General features: G+C 40.6%; 1 protein-coding gene across 4 annotated transcripts in view; it reads left to right on the forward strand.

Annotated features, from left to right (window-relative positions):
• Positions 1-25,544, forward strand: part of DAAM1 (dishevelled associated activator of morphogenesis 1) — a 176,150-nt gene that overhangs the window by 26,668 nt on the left and 123,938 nt on the right. The gene's annotated exons all lie outside the window — the stretch shown is intronic.

The following is a 25,544-nucleotide window of genomic DNA, read 5'->3' on the forward strand; positions in this document are numbered from 1 at the left end:
TAAAGGAAGTTTGGGGAGCCTAGTGGAAGACCTCATTCGAGAAGGAGTCTCTTCGTGCCATTTTCCACCCAGAAATTAAAATAGCTATCTGCTGTCTTACTCTTTCCACCGTCAGCTCTCCAACAGACCGTTTTCTCTCTGGAAGAATTAGGACAGCGAATTACAAGTTCTTGGTCCGCTAAGGACAGGCTCTCTGAGAGCTTTAGTTACCTGAGCACTTCACCAGCATCACTCTAGAGAGAGACTCACCGAGCGGCCTTCCGGGGCAAAAGTTTGGTGAGCAACAGGACTCTGAGGGGCCCGTCAAGTATATATGGACTTAATGTGCTTTGGTGGAAATATTTTTTACTAGTGGTAATTTAGTCTTCTTAACCAGGGCGTGTTAAAATGTCCACCACTCATCTCTTTGTCACTGGAATTACTGATTAGTTGGCTATAATCTGACCAGAATGACTGGTAAAAAGAGTAGGAGTATAACCTCAAGGATTATTACCCAGAAGCTGTTTTTAAAAGGCATCCCTGGGGGGTTGGGGGGGGAGACATCCCTAGAAATCTGAGTAAGATCTATAGTCTAGTTAACTGTGATGTTCCCGGTTTTGATAATATATCATGGTTATGGTTATGTAAGCTATTTCCAATGGGGGAAGCAGGGAACTTTTCTGTACCTTTTATTTATTTATTTATTTATTTTTGTAACTTCTTGTGAGTCTGTGGTTATGGCAAGATAAAAAGTTAAAAATACCCTGAGAAGAATAATTATCACTCCAGGTAAGACATTTCAGGTCTGACTTTGTTTGCTTTTTGCTTCCTGTCCCTGCTACCTCCCTTCCTTCTTTCTTCTAATGCTTTATTGAGAGATATTTCACATACAAAAATCATGTATTTTAGAGTAAATTTAATGGTTATTGTCCCAGTTCATTGGCTTACTCAGAGTTGTCACAACCATCACCACTATCTAATTCTTAAACATGTTCTTTCTTTTAAAAATTTTTTAAAAGGTTTTTTTATTTAAGTAATCTCTATACCCAACATGGGGCCGGAACTCACGACCCTGAGATCAAGAGTAGCACGCTCTTTGGACTGAGCCAGCCAGGCTCCCTTGATCCTAGCACATTTTCAACTTTCCCGAAAGGAACATCATAGGCATAAGCAGTCATCTGTGACTGTGGACATCCTTCTCGTCCTCCCATCCCCAAATCCATCCCAGGCAACCATTAATCCTCTTTCTGCCCAAATAGATAGATTGGCTTGTTCTGGACATTTCATATAAATGAAGTCATACGACATGTGGCCTTTTTTGACTGGTTTCTTTGATTTAGTATAGTGTTTTCAAAAGTTCATCCGTTCACCACATGTGCCAGCATTTAATTCTTTTTTGTTGCCAGATAGTATTTCATTTTATGGATATACCACATTTTGTTTATTCGTGGACATTTAGGTTGCTCCCATTCTTAGGTTATTACCAACAGTGCTGCTGTCAATATTTGTGTACAACTTTTTGCGTGAACACACGTTTTCAGTGTTCTTGGGTAAATACCTAAGTATAGAATTGCTGGGTTATATGGAGACTCTATGTTTAACGTTTTGAGAAACTGTCAAATTGTATTCCAGAGTGGCCATACCATTTTCTGTTTCCACCAGCAGTGAATGAGGATTCCAATGCCTTTACATCCCAGGTGTTTCTTAGATACTATATTTGTCTATTTTAGTTGTGTTTATGGAAGGCCTCCTGTTGTCTTGGTGGGTATGGGAACCGGGACCTGAATGATGATTTTGGAGGAAATGAAACAAATGAAAATCAAGTAAATTATTTTCAGACTGGCTCAGTGTAGTGCTGGAAACCTTTCAGCCCTGAGCGTACAAACCTTCCTGTTTGACTGGATATGACATTACCAGGAATTTTACTTTCCTGCTTTCATTCTCCCTGAGGAGAAAAAAGAAATATGTCTTTTCCTCAGCTAGACGTGGAGGGTTCAAACACACATAAAAGACCCCTGAGTTATTAACAATTCCACAGGAACATGTACTTGGTTTATGCCCAGAATAGTTTCTCTCCAGTCATTCTCTCGGTGCTTCCTCTGTGCTGTTCTCCGCCGGAGCGTAACCTAAGAGCTGAATCAAGGTTTGTTCAGTCGGTGTTTGGAAAAGAAACGGTGACTGGATGCTGGTCAGCTGGCTCGGGGCTGCTGGCAAGACTGGCCTAGACCATGCTTTCTGCAGGCCGCAACCTCTCAGGCTTGTTAAAGGCCTGTAGCGGGCGGTGGTTGTGTTTGCCGTGTCTGAGGTCAGGATGACAGGACCTTTCATAATCCCCCATGGCAGTGAACAGGCAGGTTCAGAGATCCTGGAAATGGCCAGTGCACCGTCCAGAGACAAGATCCCGATCCTTTGCTCTGTGTGGCACCTGCGGAGCAGGCAGGGAAGGGAATAACAAGCAATGTTGTTTCTTAGTTCTGGTACATAGATGTAACTCCCGCTGTCTTCTGGCCACCGTTGGTTACTTTTGGTTATACACTGGCAGTAAGCAATCGGATTATTTTGCTGCTGAAACCACACTGTGGCAGAGAAGGCCTGCCTCTTATGATTGCTTTTCTTACGTTCCCTATTTCTATGCTTGTGGAAAAGAACTTTATGAATGTTTGCAATCTGGTGGATTGCCTCCAGATTTTCATTCACACACCAGTGTGAGTCTCTGTGACACAAGGCAGGTTTAGAAGGTGAGTGTTGTTCCCTGGGGCCTCTCTAGCCCTGTTTCAGCTGGTCTGCTCTTCTGAGCGCTGTATAGTCATACCTCCTCTGACTTGCCAGAGTCCCTCCCTGAAATGACTTAAATCAGGACAAGACTTCATGATCCTATCTCTTTTCCCTTAAAAACTGTCCATCTCAAACACATGCATTCAGTGACCTGTATTATCTCTGTCGAGTCAATATCTTTCATTAAAATGAGGTTGGGGGATGGCACCTGGGTGGCTCAGTTGGCTAAGCCTCTATCAAGAGTGGCTCAGGTCATGATCTCAGTTTGTGGGATCGAGTCCTGTGTCGGGCTCTGTGCTGATAATGTGGAGCCTGCTTGGGATTGTCTCTCTCTCTCTCTCTCTGCCCCTACCCCCCCTCTAAATAAGTAAACATTAAAAAAAAGTTAAAAAATAAAATGATGTTGGGTGTGTATATATATATGTATATGTGCGTGTGCGTGTGGGAGGGTGTGATTTTTTTGGATAGCTGCCTATTTATTACACCCATTGCAAATTGCCTATGCATTTTATTATGCCTCTATTCATAGATTTGCACCCCCCCTCAACAAAAGATTTTAGGTTTAGCCATTTCAAGGGTCAATTTCATATCACCGTGAAGTATTGATATACTTTAAGATTAGAGTAACAGTTGATGTGTTGTCTGTTGGCTACCCTATTATTTAATTTCTACAGTAATTAATGTATTTGGCTTAATTGCTTCAATTGGAACTTAAAGAATTGAATTCTAAATCTATACATAATGTATTTCTTTTGACTTACTGTGGTCCAGCCATGACTGGGTTGAGAATTCATAATGCCTTCCCATATTCCCCCAGAGAGGAGTTTCCTGCAGTTTAAAAATGTTCTAAGCAGATATTTGTTCATCTGGCATTGTGTTTGATCTGGTCTTGGGAGAAAGAAAACTGTCTGAAAAAGGCTGTTTCTCATGTGGTGGGGGGCAGAAAACTGGTTCTTCCTAATCTGTATATGTGCCTTTTTTGTTACTGGCCCCAGTGAACTCAGAGAGGCAGACTGTGTGATCTGCCGGGTCTCAGGATTAGCTCCCTGTGATTGTCTGTGACTGATTTCGAAGGCATCAGTCACCACAGCATTTCATACAGCTACCTTCAACCTGAGTACTGTAAGTGGGTTTATCTGTGTTACATTTTATCCAGTGTAAATCCAGTGTTATTCGATAAACGAAAATCATCCTTTTGTCTCTATGTGACATTTTCACCTTTGAGGTCTTCTGATTACGTCATTGTTATGAGAGGTCTGAGGTTTGATTCTTCTAAATAAAATATGTTCTATGCTGTCCAGTATGGCAGCGAGTAGCCATATGTGACTATTTAAATTCTAATTAGTTACAATTAATTACAAATTGCATTTATCCGTCACACTAGTCACATTTCAGACCTCCACTAGCCACACATGGCTAGTGGCTACTCTTTGGGAAAGTGCAGAGATAGAACACGTCCATCACCACAGAAAGTTGGCTGACTGTAGACTTTTCTCTATCCTATAAAATCCAGGCAAGACATTAATCACAGCAAAGAGGTAAATCCAGGTGCTGGTAAACTGTTGCTGCTTATTCCTAGCCTAAAATGAGAGAAGTAACAGGATGTGTCATTCATGCTTTACTTGTTTCTGGGCAGTGTTTCCTTACTATGGTTTGGTTTCCAAAGGGCTGTGTATGTCCAGTAATCAGACTTGCTCATATTCCAGTGCAAGTTAGATGTTCTGAAACAATATATAAATACATTACTGTCTACCATCCCTTACATTAGAAATGAGATCTCTAACTCCATTTCCAGGAGTGAGTTGTAGGTAAATTAAAATTTTACCAAGATAGGGTTGTCACTATTGGCCTGTTTCCTAAATGGCACAGGTATACAGGCTTTGTCTCGGGCGGGGGAGAGTGGTTAGGTTTCATTTTGGTTTAAATTTACGTCTATTGGCTTTTAGTTGTTAGGAGATATTTTTAAGACTGGATATTTGTTAACTGTATTTATCCACCTTGAAAGTCGAATTCACAAGCTATAAATTTATGAACAGAAGAATTGGGTGTAAGTCCTCCCCTCCTTTACCCTTCCACATATGACTATTAAGTTCTTGCTGCTTTTGTGTAACTGATATCCAAGGGTTGAGACTGCATACAAGCCATAGAACATGGACATACAACATGTTAGCTCTCCAGGAAGGTTCTGGTAAATGGACAGAGAAGTGGCAATTAACTGAAAGACCTTTCCTAGCTAATGTGAACCATTCTTTCTTTAATTTTCATTATCTTGAATAATTCCCAATTGCTTGAGAATATATACCTGTGTTCTTTCTAATGTGTGCATTTGGTGGTGATGGTGTATACACCAAAATTATATCTAAATTCCTCTTAGGGCAAGGGTGTGATACTGAAGAGGAATTTAACACGTTCTACCACCAGCTCCCCCACCCCCATCACCAGCCTATTTTCAGAAACCTTGTAGGTGAGGTTATGTGAATTTTTATTTTATTTTTTTATAAATAATATTTTCCCAAGGGCTGGAAAAACTCCATAGCAAGTAGCTAGCTCTTGGCATAACCCCTTGGGGAAACCATTGCTGTGCCATGGTGTGAGGATCCTGGTTCTTGTTCTCTGCTATCTTCTGGGACAAGCAAGAGAGCACTTTTTATTCAGGTTCAGCACTTCAAGATACAGCTTTTATATTCTCTCTTTCATGAAGAATCACTTATTTTCTTTATTCTTTTGTTTCATGCCTGCTTATCTATCATTGGAAGTACTTTCTTTTTCTTAAGCCCATGGTAAATTTGTATATATCATCTGTACATATATCATAATAGAATACTTTTTCTTCCAAGAATAGAACCTGGGCTAACATGTAGAAAACTGCTACTCTTTATTTATTTTTTTTTTCAACGTTTATTTATTTTTGGGACAGAGAGAGACAGAGCATGAACGGGGGAGGGGCAGAGAGAGAGGGAGACACAGAATCGGAAACAGGCCCCAGGCTCTGAGCCATCAGCCCAGAGCCTGATGCGGGGCTCGAACTCACGGACCGCGAGATCGTGACCTGGCTGAAGTCGGACGCTTAACCGACTGCGCCACCCAGGCGCCCCTAATTGCTACTCTTTAGAACTGGATCTTAGATCTGGTTAAAAATAAATAAAATGAAATGAAATGAAATAAATAAAAAAATAAAATAATAAATTAGTGTCAATGTCTTTCATATATTCATGAATATGTAAACACATAACGTTTGGTTTGAACATGAACTTGGCTGTCATGTGTTGTGATTCATTGAGTGCTTCCTCTAGCTTCTTGTTCTCAGGGCCTTGCTTTTCTAGTATTCCTTTGGTGCCCGCTCCTTTGCCTCAGGGACCTTAGCACTGCATCTAGCCATGCTGTTATTCATTCTTAACTGTGGGCCAACATCTTGCTCCAAATGCATACATTTACCTTGGCTGGGTGTTAGCCATAGATTATGTTTGGACCCAAGAGTGATTCCTGCTATGGATGTAACTTTTAAAAACACAGAATGTCATCTATATTGCCCATTACTGAGCCACGTTGAAAAGTATTGTCTTGCATTTAGTTCTGGATTTTAAGCATTTGATCCACATTTCAAGCCTCTCCTTCTGTGATTTTGTTTTACCAGAAGGTTCTGGCAGGAGATAGAATGATTTGGAGAAGAGATTCATGGAAGTCAGAGAATCGATGGCTCTATTCTCTGGAAGTCATGGAACTGGACTAATTTTAAGCTTCTGAAAGGGAAGGGCAATATGTTTATTACCTATATTAACCTGTATTTAATCTATAGCACTTAGCCTATAATTGACTGATCGATTAACTCTAGAGCAAACATGCTCAGTGTGGTTTTTTTTTTTTTTTTCATTTTTAAAGTTTATTTATTTTGAGAGAGGAGGGGGAAGGACAGAGAGAGAGGAGAGAGAAAATCCCAAGCAGGCTCCGCGCTGTCAGTGCAGAGCCCCATGTGGGACTCCATCTCACGAACTGTGAGATCTTGACCTGAACCGAAACCGAGAGTCGGTCACTTAACCGACTGAGCCACCCAGGCTTAACCGACTGAGCCCCTGTGTTTTGTTTTTGTTAATATTTAAGTGCTAAAATTGAATATTGTGTATCAGAGATGTTTGCCTAGTTTTGAACGATGATCTGGCTTATTACATGGTTTCTTTATTAACCACACTCATTATTGTTTCCAACGATACTTACAGTGAGTACATTAATGATAATTAATAGCTTTCATGATGAAGCCAAAAAATGAATGTGGTTAGTGAAGCAACACTGCTGAAACTGTTTTTTCCCCCCACTAACACAGGGTAGGGCGTGGGCTCTTTCTTTCCCAGTGCTTCCCTTCTCTAGCTTACTCCACAGATTTATTAGCTCCATTTCTTCCGTTACCTGTGAGGACCCCTGGGAGTAAATACAGTGTGGTTCTAAATTCTGGATTTGTCAGGTGTGCAGTTGAGTACTGGGTTTGCTGGGCAGAGATCTTGATTTGAGCCTCCTTGGGCCAGCTTTGCCACCTCTAGCTCTATGATTCTGGGCAAGGTTTGATCTAATTACCTCTTTTGGAGAATGTGTATTAATGATACCTGGCTTCCCTGCCTGCTTAGACAGGGCTTGTGAAGATCAAAGGAGAAACAGTACATGGAGTCATTTGCACAGTACTATAAAACGTACGATCTCACTATTAAAAAGGGTAATTAGGGTCCCTGGGTGGCTCAGTCTGTTGAATGTGTGATTTCAACTCAGGTCATGACCTCACAACTCGTGAATTCGAGCTCCGCGTCGGGCTCACTGCTGTCAGCACGGTGCCTGTGAAGCACCTGATAGAGCAGGATCCTCTGTCCCCCCGTCTCTCTGCTCCTTCCCCACCCACGCTCTGTCTCTCACAAATGAATGAACATTTATTTTTAAAAAATAGTAAATTGCCTGTGTATTGATATTTATACTCATTGAACCCTCTTCTTCATGTGTTAAGAAACACAAGCCTGGGCATTGGGGCAGCTAAAAACAACTGCAAGGAATCCAATGGAATATATGCTCAAAATGTATTTTAGTTGCCTGGTGATGATATTTTTGCATTTGAATTATCAACGTGGTACTTGTTATTTTTTTCCAGTAGTTTGAGAATGGAGCTTGGAACATTTTTCACTGGAGTCCATTTGGTAGACTGTCCCCTGGGACATTCATCTTAGTGGAACAGTGTTGAACTAATGCCTACTTTCTTGGTTTGCTGTTCTCTGGGCTGACTTGGTTTGTACCTCTGGAAGATCATAGAGAAGCCACCAACTAGCACCAAAGTCTCTACTTTATTCTTTTTCTTTTAGTTGTTGCATTGGAATTAGTTTGAATGTAAGCAAGAGAAACTAAACTTAGGCAAAAAGAAAAAGAAAAAAAAAAAGAAAAAAAAAGAATTCTCCTGAAGAATATGAGGTAGCCCTTATACCTACAGGAAAGCTGGAAAGCACAGGTACCTGTGGAGATTTAGAATTCTGGGGAGAGGGGCACCTGGGTGGCTCAGTTGTTTAAGTGTCTGACTTCGGCTCAGGTCATGATCTCACGGATCATGGGTTCAAGCCCTATGTTAGTCTCTGTGCTGACAAGTGAGACCCCAGAGCCTGCTTCAGATTCTGTTTCTCCCTCTCTCTGTCCCTCCCCTGCTCGTTCTCTCTCTCCCCGCCCCCCCCTCAAAAATAAACATTAAAAAATATATAAAGGGGCTCCTGGGTGGCTCAGTTGGTTAAGCGTCCAATTCTTCATTTCAACTCATGATCTCACGGTTTGTAGGATAGAGCCCCATATGGGGCTCTGTGCTGACAGCACGGAGCCTGTGCTCTCTCTCCTTCTCTCTCAAAATAAACATTAAACAAACAAACAAAAAAAGAAATAAAATAAAATTCCAGAGAGAAAGCCTGCTTTGCCTATCCTAGGTCTTTGCTCAGCATTGGCACATTTTTCATGGGGTTGGAGGGGTAGGGGCTGTGATCCCAAGAGTGCAAGGAATAGGGATAGGTGATTCCCTATAAAATCTGTGTGCTAGATAGGCAAAAATGACACTAGCTTTCAACAAGATTCTCAGTTCTCTGAAATTGGGTGGGAGGGGGGGAACTTAACATCCTTTGTCCACGTATCTGCCAGCATGGGTTAAACCCCCCTTTTACTAATAAGAGAAATTGAAGTTGAGAAACAGCAAAGGAGGAAGGTATCTTCATTAGAAAGGGAGGCACTTGTCCTGCAAATACAATACAAGGGCCCTTGCCCTAGAATCTAGGGATGGGCCATGGCACTCAGTAGCAATAGCATTCCTGTATCATTTTCAGGGCCACCATGTGTCTACTTAGGGTGGCCCTGGCCAACTCCACCAACAGAAAGTAGTGTGAATGGTGCCCTGGAGTTCTACAAAGCCATGGTCTCTGGTCTTGTTTCTATCAGATTCTTTTTTCACTTCTATATTTTAATTTAAAAAAATGTTCAGCATAGGTCTGTAGAATTTTCAGTGAAACAACTAAGTACTTGAGTCAAAATATTTATTTCCCTATAGTCTAATTAATATATGAAATACTTTTAACATATGTTCTAATTTTAGCTTCTAATTCTTTATATGGACTCCATTATAAATACATTGGGTACTTTATGAACCACCATACAGAAATGGGTTTATATATGAGCAGGAAAGGTGTGGTGTGCCTTTCATTTCCTTCCTTCTGTCCCTCACTCCTGAAAATGTGCTTTTAGTGAAAGAGAGGGAAGTCTCTCCTTTTCCATTATAGACTACCTATGTAGGTCACTTTCTTGTTTTTTAAATTGTTTAACCTAAACAACTGGCCATGAGATTGAGATCTAGGTTTGTGTGAAGGTCTTGATGGACTTGTTTGGGATGGCTAGGTATCAGAGGTGTGATTTGCAAGTTTAATGTGTTCCAACTCTGAACATCCCTGTAAGTGTCCATCCTATGCTGCATAAAGTATGCAAAAAAATTATGTATGTATACATGTATGTATGTATGTATATGTATGTATGTATATCTGTATATACAGATATGTATGTATGTATGTATATCTGTATATACGGATATATATGTGTGTGTGTGTGTGTGTGTGTGTGTGTGTGTATGTATATATCCTTCCAAGGATCTAATGTTTCCCCTGACATAAGTTAGGTATTAAGATGTTTTACCTAGAGACAGCATCAGCTTATCATATATATATGATATATGATAAGATATATGATATGATATATGATATATTTTAGACACACACACACACACACACACACACACACACACACACACACACACAGGAAGGTTTGCACATGGGCCTGGATTCTTGGGAGGTTATCTATAACCACATACTTGTGCAGATTTCCCCAGTGTCCCAGACCAAATTTGGTGCTCCTGAGCACAATTAGGAGACATTGTTCACACTAAAGTTCTTCCACTAAAATTTGACTGTCCTTAAGGGCAGGGATGGGGTCTTATTTTCGGTGATGCCGCCACTGCTGGGCACCCATGTGCACACCCAGGACTATCGGGTGGTACTTGTTGCTCCTGAGGCAGGCATTCACAGTGGGACTTTGTGACTTCTTATGCCCAGTCACTACCACCAAGCTCTATCTTTACTTTGTACTGAAATAGTCAAAGTAGGACCATTATTCCTGTGTGACCAAAGGACATACTCCTATGCCTTCTATATTATGCTCTTTATATAGTGAAATAGGATCCTTTGGTACTCCATTTCTTTCTTTTTTGCACTACCATTGTAGTTATCTAATTTTAAAGTGTGGGGGAACAAAAGTACGGCTGTCTTTTTCTAACTGCCATTGGGGAAAAGATTGATTTCAAACAGGGGCAGCACAGAGCATAGGATGTGATTACTAGTAGTTACCCCTTAAATATTTTTTTGAAGAAGTGCTAGAGTTACATATGTCAACCCACAAGTTGTTTTGTATTTTTTAGCACCTTTTTTTAGTTTTAAGGGGGAAAAAACCCACCCTAGGCAGTGATACTGAAATCTTTTAAATTTGTGGCGTGATAGGAAAATGTAATCACAGTGTCAACATTCTGTCATCTTCTATTCATCTTTCTTTATGGAAAAAAATAATTATAGTGGTTCTCACACGATTCCAAGGATCTAATGTTTCCTGTGACATGTTAGGTATTAAGATGTTTTATCTGACAATATCAGCTTATCAGGGAATTTAGAAATGACATTCTTGCCCATTAGTGGCCTTTGTGTCCCCCTTGGGGGGGCCCCCCCCCCAAGAGAAAACTAAGGGAAGGAGAAATTGCATTTTTACTATTAGTCAAATATGGTTTAGAGCATCACTTTACTTCATAATATCTGGAAATTCACTTAACTCAAACGGTTTTGTCTTCCCACACATTTCAAATAAATGCTAACAGGAAAATACCTCTGTAGAAGCAGAAGGGTTATTTTTAGATCGTGCTCCTATATTTGGGCTTCATTACTCAGATTTTTTTCCCCCAGGGCCAGGGTCATATTTATGTAGGCTGTGCTTGATGGCTTTTCCTTATTCTTGTCTTTACTCAGAACCACCTGGAAGCCAGCACACTCAGTACACATGTTCTTTTGTAATCTGAATAAATCCTGTCTTCCTTGCCTACCTTTTCCCTGTGTCCTTCCCCTAAGTGTTGTAGATCAAACTGTTACTTTGTTTTAGATTTACCTCTAGTTTTAAGTAATTTATTTTTTCCTAGTTGCAAGTAGCAGTCCATTGGTAGAATGACTACCCTCCCCTTTTCTCCTCTGAATTCTAAAACACCTTAATTTTTTAATCAATTTTTTAACGTTATATTACATTTAGAAAATGTTAGAGATTCATGTGATAAGATTTTTTCTAATGAAGATTATATTATGAGGATTGTAGCTGTGATGAGCCAACAAGTATTGAAACTAAGAAACATTTAGTGGACTGGTTTAAAAGATTCCTCACAGGGTGTTTCTTTTCCTTTCCTTTCCCTTTTTTTTTTTTTTTTTTTTTAACGTTTTATTTTTTGAGAGAGAGTGTGAGCCGGGGAAGGGCAGAGAGAGAGAGAGGGAGATACAAGATCTGAAGCAGGCTCCAGGCTGAGGCAGCACAGAGTCCAATATGGGCCTCTGCATTGGGGCATAGGTAGCCATGGTGATTTTCCTGCCTATAAATAGTTCACTAGGTTGAAATGAATACCAAACAAGTTTCTCCCCCACCACCCATTTTAATAGCAGAATGTGTGAGACAATGGAACAGCATTGGAGTAAATTTAGTGCTGTCAGTTTATTGGTATAAACTGTAGTGGATTTTGACATTTAAGGCCCATTAACTCTCTTTCCCTTGCAAATGGAATTTCAGCTGAGATGTAGATAGGGCAACCCACATGACAAATCCATTATTTCTCTGTGAAACAGCAGGTATCAGGGTGGGCCTCCTACCATTTCCTTACAAATAAGTCCCCAACAGAGCCACAGTGGAATTAGACTTAGGTAGTAGTCAACTTGGGAGTCTGACTGGGGTAGTATACTGACTAGCGTAGCTGGAAGCTAACATTGCAGCTAAGCAAGCAGGGTGGTGGTGGTGGTGACAGGGGGGTTGAGAGTACTTATTTTCAAAGAAGGGTCCCCTTGCCCAAGGAGGTAGTAGTGTTCCATGGAGGTAACATGGAGCCTCTTCCTGGGGCTGAGTTTCTTTTTATCCAAGCAATATACACTTAAAAAAACAAAACAGATATTCAATTGACCAGAGACTTCTAAGTCATATTTAAGAAGCATTGTTCTGTGGCAGGTGGGACTCCTTCCATCATCCTGTTGACAGAATTAGAAGTTTTCTCTCTTGCACAGCTGTATACTTGCTGTCAACATGTCTTTTGCTGCTTATAATGATGTAGAGGTTAAGACAGATCAAATTCAAATGTTTCTAGCAGGTAGGTAATGCAACTGAGCATGGGAAGGAAAGCAGTCATTCATTTTGCATATTAAACACAGAAGAATCTTCATGTCCACTTGTCTCCCATTTTTCTTTGGACATGTGGCTTACTGTCTTCTATTTACCACTTTTGATAGAAATGCAAGCCTGAGAATTATTTTACCTTCCTCCTAATTCTTTTATGAGAAAACAAAATGCAAGCAGTAATGATGAAAAATGGCAGCTGGCCCCTCGTCTTGGTGTTGGAGAAAGAGTAGGGAGTCCTGGGACCATGGCAAACTGTGTGTCAAATTGTCGTTGCTTGGGAACGAAAGTTCTGTGTTAATAGGATATCCAACTATTTGGCAATTAATAAAACTGTATTTTAAAGCGTTATTACTTTTTAAGGAGACTGTTTGGTCTAGTGGTTAAGAGTTTGGCTCTGGAACCAGACAGCCAGAGTTCAAATCTCAGTTCCACCATTTATCAGCTATGTGATTTTGGGCATTAGACCTAATCTTTAATTCTCAGAGCCTCACTGTAAAACAGTGCCAATAATAAAAGCCACATCATAAACTTGCAGTTAGGACTTGATGAAAAGAACTCAGTGTCTGGCATATAGTAAATGCTTAACAAACATTAGCTGCTACCATGGGATTAGTCAACACTGAGTAGGTCTAAGAAAGTGTGTCTGTGGACCACCACCAGGCAACTTCTGTTGCATGTAGACTTTGGAGCCATCTGGCTTTGGATCTAGGTGCTGCCATTTGCCAGCTGAGTATTTTGGGGCAATTATATAACCCCTCTGAGCATCTGTCTCTGGTCAGTTGTAAGCGTGGCACAATGGGACCTATTTCGGGGTTTAGTGAGGATTCAGTGAGGTAAAACATGTGAAATGATTGGTTGCATTTGATGAGCGTACTGCTTATTGAGCACCTAGTAAAGTGTCCACCACCCTGAAGGTTACTACTATTTTATGCCTGCTTTATGGTGAGGAAACTGATTGCAAGTTAATTCTCTGGGGAAGTTGTCTGCTGGTTCTTCTCTGGCTTTGCTGCTGCTTTTGAAGGTTCACGCTTCAGCATACTTTTCAACACTGCTCTTCTATGGCCTGTTCAAGTCTGCTTATGAACGTCCATGCCATACCCGTCATCACACAGTGTTCACCAATGAGGGGACCTTGTTCTGCAGATCTGTGCCTCATCACATCTTAGTGAAGGCCAGTTGGTTGTCATCCCTCCAGAATATCCCATAACTACTCGTGCTTCGTAAATTTGGCTGTTCGCTGAGAGTCATGGTTTTATCAGAGCACCTCTGTCTTGGCCTTTCTTCCGAATGCTCTTGACTTCTTATATTTTGGGATCTAAAAATGGAACGTTGTTTTTTCAGATTCATAAATCCCTTAAAAAATTTGAAAGGGAAAGGGCATTAAGAGAGGAGATTGAGGGACCCTTGGGTGGCTCAGTTGGTTAAGCTCTTGATTTCGGCTCAGGTTATGATCTCATGGTTTGTGGGTTTGAGCCCTGAGTCAGGCTCTGCACTGGCAGTGTGGAGCCTGCTTGGGATTCTCTCTCCTCCCTCTCTCTCTGCCTCTCCCCTGCTCTCGAGTGTTGTTCTCTTTCTTTCCCTCAAAGTAAATAAACAAATACTTAAAAAAAAAAAAAAAGATTGATTTTTGTGGCTATTCAGCAGTACGTTGAAATTCTCTACAGTGAAACAGTCCTCCATTTACTTTGACGATGGCAAACCAAGCCATATGGTATATCTTTCCAGACTTTCAAGGAATATTACGTTTTGTCCAAACCAGCCAACTGCTTTGAAAGATTTCTGGTGGAACATGCACACAGCTGCTACTGAGAGATGGTGAGGAGACAGACCTCACTTCATTGAATGAATAGCCTAGTAGACTTGGGAAAATAGGCTTAATTATGCTTAATAACGGGAAATTCTCTTTCTTTAAAAAAAATCCCATTTGAAATGGTCAGTTTATGTCTTTGCAATGAGAACAGTCAGTCTTTTTTTGGGGGGGGGGGGTTGCGGTATTTGCAGGGAGAGGGAGTAATTACTTCCTTAGCAGAAACTGTCTCTAACAAAGTGTTCTTTCTTAGGCTGCTAGACATTTGAGCTTCAGGTAATTTTCAGCAGATCAAAAGGAAGAAGTTGTGGCAAAATGAAGTAGCCAAAGCAATCCTTATACTCTGATTAGTTTTTTTTTTTTTTAATCTAGTGTTTATTAATACCTAAGCAGCTGAAGATGGAAATTTACTAGTGTCATGATTTTGCTCATTACTCATCATACATGGTCCTTGCTGACCCCTTGATTTTACCTTGTGCCTCTTCAGGTGCATTAGTCACCTTTTTGTTTTTTGAGCAGGCCTAGCATTTCTTGCCCTGGAGCTTTTGTTATTCCCTCTGCCTGGGTCAGTCTTCAGATTTTTGCATGTTTGGCCTCTCACCATTGAAATGTCAGTTCCAGTGGCGTCTTCTGAGCTGTCGTCCTCATGATTTTGCATCTCCTAAAGAATCACCACCCTTCAGAATCCTTGACTGCTGTCTCTATATATCCTGTTTTATCTACCTGGAATTAAAGTAGTTATGTTTGTGTCTGTCTCCTCTCACTAGAATATGACCTCCAAAAACACAGGGGCCTCATCTTTCCAGTTGATTAATGGGTTTCCAGCCCCTAGAACAGCTTCCAAAGATGGTTAATATATACTTGCTAAATGAATGAATAAATTCTTTTTCTTTCTTCCTTTCTTTAAAATGCTTATATATTTGTTTATTTTGAGAGAGAGTGAGAGTGTGTCCGTGCGTGCAGGGAACAGGCAGAGAGAGAGAGAGAGAGAGATCTCAAGCAGGCTCTGCATTGTCAGCACAGAGCCCTCTGCGGGGCTTGAACTCATGAACCATGAGATCATGGCCTGAACTGAAGTCAAGAGTAAGATGCTTACCTGGCTGAGTCACCCAGGAGCCCCATGAATGAATTTATTTTTTATATAAGTGTTTTGGAAAACATCCCCAAACCTCTTTTGTTTGTTGTACTTAATATAGACCAGGGGCCAGCAGACTTTTTCCTACAAGGTACTACATAGTAAATGTTTTAGGTTTGAGGGACCCAAATATCTGTGACAACTACTCAGAAAGCAGCTACAGACAGTCTATAAACCTAGGTGTGGCTGTGATCCAATGAAACTTTATTTACAAAAACTATTGGTGAGTGGTGCTTGGGTGGCTCAGTCAGTTAGACATCCGACTATTGGTTGCAGCTCAGGTTGTCATCTTGTGGTTCATGAGTTCAAGCCCTGTGTCTGGCTCTGTGCTGACAGTGTGGAGCTTGCTTGGGATTCTCTTTCTCTGCTCCTCCCCCATTCTCTCTCTCTCTCAAAATAAATAAACTTTAAAAAGAACAACCACCATCGGTGAGGAGTGGGGTGCTGTATTTGGCCTATAGGCTGTAGTTTGCCCATGTTTTGTGTAGAGTCCATCAGTTGTAACCTACATATTTTGGAATATATATGAAAAAGTGGGATTTGAAGAGTAGCTGCCTTAATTGGAGGTTCAGTTCATTTGGTTTACAACTAGGAGAATATGATGAACATCTGTTCTTGTTTCTCTAGGAGAGAACATATAGTGAAACTTATTTGTAGCATGATAGCAACATTCCAAAAGAGACCTCTCACAGGGGATGGAATACATATTCAACACTGTCGTAACAGAAAAAATGAGTACTGATCAACATGTCGGTGAAAACACCAGGAGAAATATTTATTTAGGAGAACTGAAAGTTGAAAAAGTTTATTTTGACCACCCCAGGCCAACGTAGGCTAATACAGATAGGGTTTAGTTTAGTCTAATGCAGCATCCTATTTAGGAAATAGAATGATCTGAAATTATGAAGTACTTTATGTACTTTTCTTCTGAAGGAAGAATACACTCCAGGATACCTATAGGCCACTGGGCATACTTTTGAAAACTGGAATTTATAAAATGTTTTGTAACAGGATTGACATAGGCCCCATTGTCTAGTGAGACACTACCACATGTCTGAACTTTCCTAATAGTCAAGAAAACTGTTAATCCTGGACCTTCTCCCTTCTTTCCACCCTACTCCCCAGAGCAGGAACCAGCTGGTCAGTGGGAAGTCTCTGTAGCTCTTTCTGTTATTTGAAGGATTACAGATTCTTAGAGAATAGCGGCATAGTTTGCTTCTGGAATTGGGTTTCTACTTTTGTGACAGAAAGAGTTAAAGAAAATGCAATCAAAGTTGACTCATTCTACTGAGTAGGAGAATTAGATTGTAAAAATCTTGTTAAAAGCTCAGTGTTTAAAATAGCATCATTAATAAACCAAAAACATTTGTATAGGTTTTTGTTTATTTACCTACCAATTGTTTTAAATTGTGGCAAAAAAAAACCCCACATTTGTGTGGTATTTTGAGATTAATTTGCTAGGTCAGACTTCCCAGTTATTAAGAATCTGTTTAGAATCACTCCTTGAGTCTTACTTAACTGCTTTGTCTTTAGTGTGTGAGCTTGAGGAAGTCAGTTTATTTGTTTGTTTGTTTGTTTATTTATTTATTTATTTATTTATTTATTTATTTATTTATTTATTTATTTAAAGTTTATTTATTTTGCGAGAGCGCCAGTAGGGTAGGGGCAATTCCAAGCAGACTCTATGCAGTTAGCACAGAGCCCAATGCAGGGCTTGGACTCCTAAAACTGTGAGATCATGACCTGAGCCGAAATCAAGAGTCAGACGCTTAACTGACTGAAGCGCCCAGGAGCCCCTTGAAGAAGTCATTTAATCTCTCATAATCTTGGTATCTGTAAAATGGTCTCTCAGGTCTCTTTTCTAATTTTTAATGATTTTTAGTTGAGCACGTATGCTAGTTCCAGTTTTGCTGGAAATGGGAAAATTAGTGAAACCCATATATCCTTCTGATGGTATTAGCATGCTTTTAGGGTGATGCATTCATAACTTGTTTCTCCTTCAAAACCAAATGGGCTGGTTAGAATGATTTGTGAGAATGTAATTGACAGTCTTGAAGAGTAAGCTATTCTTTACGTGGCAATCTTCCCATTACTGGGTATGAAGGCAATTTAGAGAGAAATATTGGAGGCACAAATGATTCACGTTTTTAACGTAATGTCTCAGATCCTAGAAAGATGAGTGTCGTGGATGTCTTTCATCAAGTTTGTTTGTTTGTTTGTTTGTATATGTTTATGACCTTGTGCATGAGAGAAAGTTCACAGGAGTTCAGCAGCATCATTGTCCTCAGCTCAGTGGTTGTCATAGACCAATATGGAATCTGGAGCTTCTCAGGATGTCTCTACAGGGAGCAGGCAGCTGGCTTTTGTAGTCTTTGCCTTATGCTCCACTAAGATATAACAGTTCTCTAAAGGCCTATTCATATTTAATCTTTTCAAAAAATTTCTGAGGTCATCCTAATTAGAAGTGCCCTTTATGTCCTCTGAACACTTACATTACTTAATACCTCTTTTGTGGCATTTATATCAATTACTCTGTATTTTGCTGTGTTCATGAGTCTCTTCTCTGTTAGATTGTTAGCTCCTTAATGACTGGAACCAAGTGTGATGTTTCTGGTTTCCCACTCTGGAGATAACATCTTGGATACAGGTCTCTTTCCTCTGTGTTCTTATAGCATATCTACAAGTCAGCCTCTCCCTCTTATCTATTTGATTTCTGACAGGGACAGAGTATGGCGTGTTCAATTTTGTATTCCTTTTTTTTTTTTTTTTAATGTTTATTTTTGAGAGGGGAGGGGCAGAGAGAGAGGGAGATAGAGAATCCTAAGCATACCCTGAGCTGTCAGTGCAGAGCCCGATTTGGGGCTTGAACTCACAAATCGTGAGATTGTAACCTGACCTGAAACCAAGAGTCAGATACTTAACCGACTGAGCCACCCAGGTGCCCCCAATTTTGTATTCCTTAATCCTTTGTATATAATCCCTGACAAATAGCTGGTTAATTAATGTAGAGATGAGACGAGTGAGTAAAGCTGTAGCTGACCCAATAAAACACTGGAGTATCTTCATTTGTATGATTTTTGCCACTATAAACACCTCCTAGAAGTATAATGGACTGCCCTCTAAAACATCACATATGTTGATGACAGATAATAATAACTATTTGAAACATAACTTAAATGCTGTTTCTTCCATCAGAGCCTTTCAACAAAAGAGCCTGAGACTATTCTTTGTTGGATAATTCTAGGATGGTCAGGCTGGCAATTCCGAATATTGGAAGAAGGGTGGCCTGAATTCAAGTCCCTGCTCTGCTACTTAGGAGTGGTTTGGCCTTGTGGAGGTCATTTTCGTGCTCAAAGATAGTTTCTCATCTGTAAAGTGGAAGTAAAAACAGTATCTGATTGCCTGTGACTCTCTTCCTCTCAGGGTTGTTGGGAAAATCAAATGGCACAGTGTATACACAAGTACTTAGAAAACTAAATTACGTTATGAAGGGAATACACTATTACATGTTATGAAATAGGGTGACACCCTATGGTTTTAACATTTACCTTTTTCTTGTGGTTATGTAAAATAACCCAACCTATAATAAGGGTAGTTGGCCATTACCCAAATAGGGGCCTCAACTCCACCTGTTAAACCCAAGTCCTACAAAAAAGGATAGTAATGACTAGTTAGTTAAGCATAGTTTCCTTATTGCCATGCTAGTTCTTTTCCTAAATGTTAAAAGAGATGTAGCTAATGAATTTTATGCCTACAGCAGAACACTGAATTCTATTGACCACACCTTTGCCTGTTCCAGTTTCTCCACCCCCTTCTTTCTCACCTCCTTCAATTGGTTTGACACCTTCACCTGTGATATGTTCTTTTGCAGGCCTACTGGTGGAATTTTCAGACCCTTGATACTTTTCTTAAATTTGCCTAGTTGTGTGCTACCCCCCTTGTTAAATTCCTTTCTTGGTAGTCTGTCTCTCACAAACTCTACTGCTGGGGGCAAAGTTAGAGATGAATGACTAAAATTTTGGATTGTGGCCTGTCTTTGGGAAAGGGGGGTGGTGGTGGTTATTTCTGAATGCTTCCTGCTTAGCTGTGACGATGACTTCAATGTTCTAACTATGTCCTTTTCAACACCATACACCCCAAAACTTGTGTTACTTCCAAGCTTCAAAGAATAAGTCCCTCCAGGCTTGTTTAAGATTCCTGGAAAGTCAGCCTGGCAAAATTTGTTTCCAAAAATAGGATTCATTTGAGAAAAGAGGTGTTACATTATTCATATTGACTTGTGAGCAGCAAAGTCTTAAGAGCCTTCCCTAAAATGAGACACTTGTGTTTGGATTTATGGCTTGATTGTCAGCTTGATTATTAGGTTGAGTCTTAGAAAATGATGAAGTATCTTGAAAGACACAGGTTTGTGGTTCGAGGAGGTGTAGTTGGTAAGAAGAGAATGGGCTTTGGAATGAGACAGGCAGGGTTTAAATCCCTGAGGACACTTCCTAGTTCTCTGGATATCCTTGGTAGCTTTCTTTATTATAAAATTGTGACATTTGCTTCCCAGAGTGATGGTAAAAATTAGCTAAAATGATACATAATTTTATTTATTTTTGAAAGAGAACATGAGTGGGGGAGGGGCAGAGAGAGAGAGGGAGACACAGAATCTGAAGCAGGTTCCAGGCTCTGAGCGGTCAGCACAGAGCCCGACGAGGGGCTCAAACACATGAACCGTGAAATCGTGACATGAGCCGAAGTTGGATGCTTAATCGACTGAACGACCCAGGTGCCCTGCTAAAATGATGCATATTGATGTTCCACGTGGTCTCTGACACTTGGGAGGCACTCAATAAGTGATAGTTTTCACCCCAGTTAGTCCAGTGGAGCATGATTCAGGTTTTTGTTTTTGTTTTTGTTTTTGTTTTTGCATCAAGGGACAGAACCCACTTAACTTGGCTGGTGGGGGCAGTAGTTCATTGAAACATGCAGTGGGGAGTTCTGGGGATATTTGACTTGAGGCTTAGCTGGATCCAGTAGTTAAATGATGTCATTTAAAACCTCCTCATCTCCCCATCCCCCTTGTCCCATCTCTCAGTTCTGCTTTTGTCTTTGCTGGCTTCATTCTTGGGTTGTTTCCAACACATGGTGGAAAAGTCAATTATTGTAAATTGCAGGTGTTTATGGTCCTATCTCATGATTCTAGGATGTGTCTACAGCATTGACACACATAAAGATGTCCGGTTTTCTTTGTGTTGGGTGCCCATCTCTAGATCAGTTACTCTGTCCAGGGGTAGAGTGCCTTGATTGGCCAAGCCAATGCCATGTGCCCACCTCTGTTGATGAAGACGTATGATCACTTGGTTGATTACCCCTTTAGAATCACAGGGGGAAGGAGATGAGGTAGTTCCCATAGGTGTTCAAGTAGACATATAGGTTAGAAACGTGTCCATCTGAGGTAGCAATGGCAGGTCCCAAGACAGATACAGCATGCTCTCAAATTTTACTGTGTGTGTGTGTATGTGCACATGATGCGAGTGTGCTTTAAGGACTCCTTTGATGCGTTTTAGTTGTGTGTTTAAAGTTTTGGGGCTAAGGCCGATGGTAAACTGCAGGGGGTCTGGGAACTGCCTGAAATGATACATAGCATATTATATATATGTACAGAAAAATATTTTTTCCCTGGAGTTAATGTTATGCAACATGTTCTCTCCAATGAAGTTAATAGAAGCTCTTTATAAAATTCTGCAAAATCTTTGGCTCATCCTCTGCAACATGTTAGGAAAACTTTAGGAAAGTTCCTTTCACAACTGTTTTTGGAAGATCAGACAGAGATTCATTCTCTTAGGGTTCCACCACTTACTATTTCTTCCAGTGGAAACTACCTTGAATGATGCTTATCAAAAAGGAAAATATTGGTTTTTGAGACTTGGCTAAAATTAGCTATATTTTGTAAGATCTGAACCAGTTAATTTTATGGGAGCTTTTGTGTTTGTAATTGATAGCTTACCAATTGTGGTACATGCTGGTATAAACAACCAGCAGAAGAAACTAGCTGTTGACATATTTCTTCTTTTTTCCCTGGCATAAGGAACTTCCACAGCGTACTACCATTTTTCTTCTCAATTCTAGAATTGTAGACAGGAGAGAGAATTCTGCTTGTTTGGAGCCAATTCAAACTCTGGAACCAAAAGGAAGAGCTTCCCTGCTTCCTCACATGAAAATCAAAATGGTGGTTTACCCAGCAGTAGGTGGGAGTGACAGGCTATTGTATTCCTTCCCATTTTTAGGGAGATGAATCAGGTGGCCTTGGTTCTAGGTTTGGGACTTATGTGCAGGCTTTTATATTAATCCTAGATTTCGAGTTTATTTCTTATAGCTTTCTTAAGTCACAAACTTCCTTCCTCAAAATTAATTGTTTCCTATATGGGGATTTGATGCTATGAGAATTAAATTGCTCAAATAAAGGCAATTTCATTATTCTAAAATGGATCCTCTGGTTCATATCATCAGATGTTGGGACTGGAAGGGATCCTTGAAGATTCTCACCTACCTCTGTGAGGATAAACTGAGTCTCCGACAAGCGCAATGATGTAACCAGGGTCCCAGGGCTACTTGAGGAGAAGAGCTGGAAGTGAGGTCTAGGGATCCCTTCACACTAGTATTTTTCCCCCAGCTATCCCACATTTTTCTCTGGCAAAATTTTAAAAAATTATCCCCAAAGCATTGTTTTCATTATCACATAGCTCAAATATGGAATCTGAGGGCAAGAACCAAATTGGTCTTTTTAATGATCATATGCCCAGTAGTAGCATTAATTAGCAACAGCAGCAGTAGTAGAAATAGTCATAATAATCTCCTCTGTAAGAACTTACTCTGGCCAGACATTATTCTTTATACTTTACATATATTTACCTACTGAATGGGGCCAACAACCCCTTGAAGTGGGTACTATTATTATTTTCATTTTACAGATGAATAAACTGAGGTCCAGACATATAAAGCCTAGAAATGTGCATGGAAGGCACTTGGTAAATCTTTGCTCAGTACTCAGAATTTCCAAAGCGCATTCATGGTCATTATATAGTGTGATGACATTTCAAGGGAGGGCATTTTTCTGAGGAAATAATGGCCCAGAGGGCTCTTAAGAGACTGAGGTTAGGGGGACCGTTAGTAGTAGAGCTAGGACTCACTTTGATCCTGACCTTCTGACCCCGTTAGTGTCATCGGTGGATTTCTGCAAAAGCGCATCCTAAAGGTCAGTGGCTGGGAAACTCTGAGGCAGTGTCTGGTTTTATATTTACCCAGAGGTTGGCCATTTCCAGCATTCTTCTTTGCTTTGTGTAGATCCAAATTTCTATCTGGTATCAATTTCTTTCTGCCTGAAGGACTCCCTTTAAAGAGTGTTGGCCTTTGTTCTGGCACATGGTTCAGTTGCTTGGGATCAGCGAGACCCTTTTGAGGCTGCTTTTAAGCCCTCTGCAGAGCAGGCTGTGTCTAGGACCCTTTTGGAGGCTCTTCCCGATATTTTATGTGAACCAGCTCTTTCTACTCAGGCTGGTGGGAATGCCGCTTATTCCCAGCCCCATGTGAACCCTAGGTCCTCGTGCAGAGGAGTACTTACTCAGCCGAGGATTGGAGGGGACCCCCTTTGCAGATTTCCAGAGTTGCTCACTGCCTCATTCTCCCCGAACTTTTATCTCTGGCTCCTCAGCTCAGCACGACCCCTGAGCTTGGCTTGGGTTTCCCCTTCCTGCCCTACTGCCTAGAGTAAGTTGGGGTGATAGTAGGGCTTATCTCACTTGGAATTTCCTTGTCTCAGAGATCATGGTCCTGCATTGTCTTTGTCCAGTAACTAGTACAGTTGTTTCATGTGTTTTGTCCACTTTTCTAGTTGTTTGTAGTGGGAGGGCAGTTCCTGTAGCAGCTAATCCTTCGAGGACGGAAGTGGATGCCAGTGTCTTGTTTGAGGTCCCAAACCTTAGCAGGGTACTCTGTGCCCCCTATTTGTTAAGAACAGATATCACCCTCTGCTTCCTTTTACTTCCTCTCCCGAGCTATATTCAAAGGAACATGGAAGTTACTGGGAGACTGCGTTATTTGAAGCAAGTAGAATCTGCTCTTGCCTGTTGAAGATGAGGTGAAGAATTGACCACTCCTTCTACTTACTTCCTGTCTGTCTGCTCACAGAGCCAGAGTCTAGAACCTTGAGTTGGCTTAAGGAGCCAAGGGCTCATGTGCCTGTGAACTAGCTGTGCAAGGGCAAGGTCTACATCTGTTTCGGTCATCTTTGTATCCCAAAACCAAACAGAGTGGGCACACACTGGGTCCCTGAATGAATGAATGAATGAATGAATAAAAATGTATAAATGATCACACAGAATTGTGAACTTGAGATTTGTGTGTAGATATGTGGGGTGAGGGGTGATTCCTGACTGTCTGTGAATTGTCCCTATGAGGAAAAACCAGTTTGACACCTGTATGCGTGTGCGTGCGTGCGTGCATGCGTGTGTGTGTGTGTGTGTGTGTGTGCGCGCGTGTCTGAGGTTGATTACCTGTGGGCATCTCTGTCCCAGTTGCCTTTCCAGTCTGAGCAAGTACAGTTGTTAACCAGCGTGTTTTCCCACAAAGAGGCTGGCTTTTACCTTTTACGTGCTACTACCCAATGAGGTGGGTGGTGTTTATAAGAGGAGTAACCACGAAGGGGCCAGTTGCCAGGTTAGCTAGAACATCTGTCATAGCTCTGTTTTCTGCTGATGAATAGGAGGGAGACATTGTCCTGGTTGATTATTTTCATGGAATGGAAAGTGGTGCTTGTAAGGTAAATGATGATTTTAGGTTGGGGGGGGGAGAAATGTGGGACAGAAGGGAAAGGTGGTGGGTGGTATATATTTAGAAATCATGAATAAATAATAATTAAGCAGTTTTTTAATCATGTCTTCATGTAGATTGCATGTTCCCTTGAAATGCATAGCCTACCGTTTTTTGTCTTTATTTTGAGGTCTCTTTTAGTGTTAGTACCATCTCTTATTTTGACGTTAAGTTTCTTGTCCTTCTTTAAAAAATAGTTACCAGTGTTTGCCTTCCTCTTTTGTGATCAGCTGTTAGGCTTCCATCTGTGCCCTTTTGTAATTCAGACTTCCCATTATGGTATTTGCTTGCTTATTTAAGATTGGGTCAGGAGCCATGAATGTAAGAGGATACACTGTGCTGCTACTTCAGTAGCTTTAGAACTGGGCTTTAGAAAGCAGGACTTTAAAATTACGAAGCAAATTCATTCCTTCTGGGTCAAGCTTCCTAATAAACACCTAACAAAAAATTCCGTATGTGGTGTTCCTGGGGCTGCCACCTGGAGAGTGGATTTTCTGAAGATAAAGGTAGCAATAGTTACTTCTATAGCAAAGAGCACGGTGGATTTCAGCGGATTCTGAATTGTGCTATTTTGGTGCAAGCAGTTATGCGTTCTGTTGCTATGGTGATGAGATGGCACTGTATTGATATATACAGTATTGTCTTCAATAAATGGTTTGGTAGCTGCCTCTCCTTTTCTTCCCCCCTATTCTAAATTCATTATAAGTTTAAAGGAAAAAAAAGTCACTGTTCGTATTGGTGTTTTACAGTTGAACAGATCGTTTTCATTTTGAGAACTAACAATCGCAGAGGTGGGTGTGGTAAAGTGGAAAAGTGCAGAAATTAAAGCCACGAAGGTCAGAGCATAGAGATTTGTTGACAGTGGACTGTGTTCTCAGGAGGAGACACTTAAGGATTCACAGCTTATCTCTTTTCTTCATTGAGGTAACAAATGGATGTAAAGCACAATAAAAGTGGCTGGCATGTTGAAGAGGGTTGATAAATGAAAGTCATTTTATTTATTTATTTATTTATTTATTTATTTATTTATTTATTTATTTATTT

Source organism: Herpailurus yagouaroundi, unplaced genomic scaffold, assembly GCF_014898765.1.
Source record: "Herpailurus yagouaroundi ecotype Mexico unplaced genomic scaffold, PumYag 141, whole genome shotgun sequence".
Classification (NCBI taxonomy): Eukaryota; Metazoa; Chordata; class Mammalia; order Carnivora; family Felidae; genus Herpailurus; species Herpailurus yagouaroundi.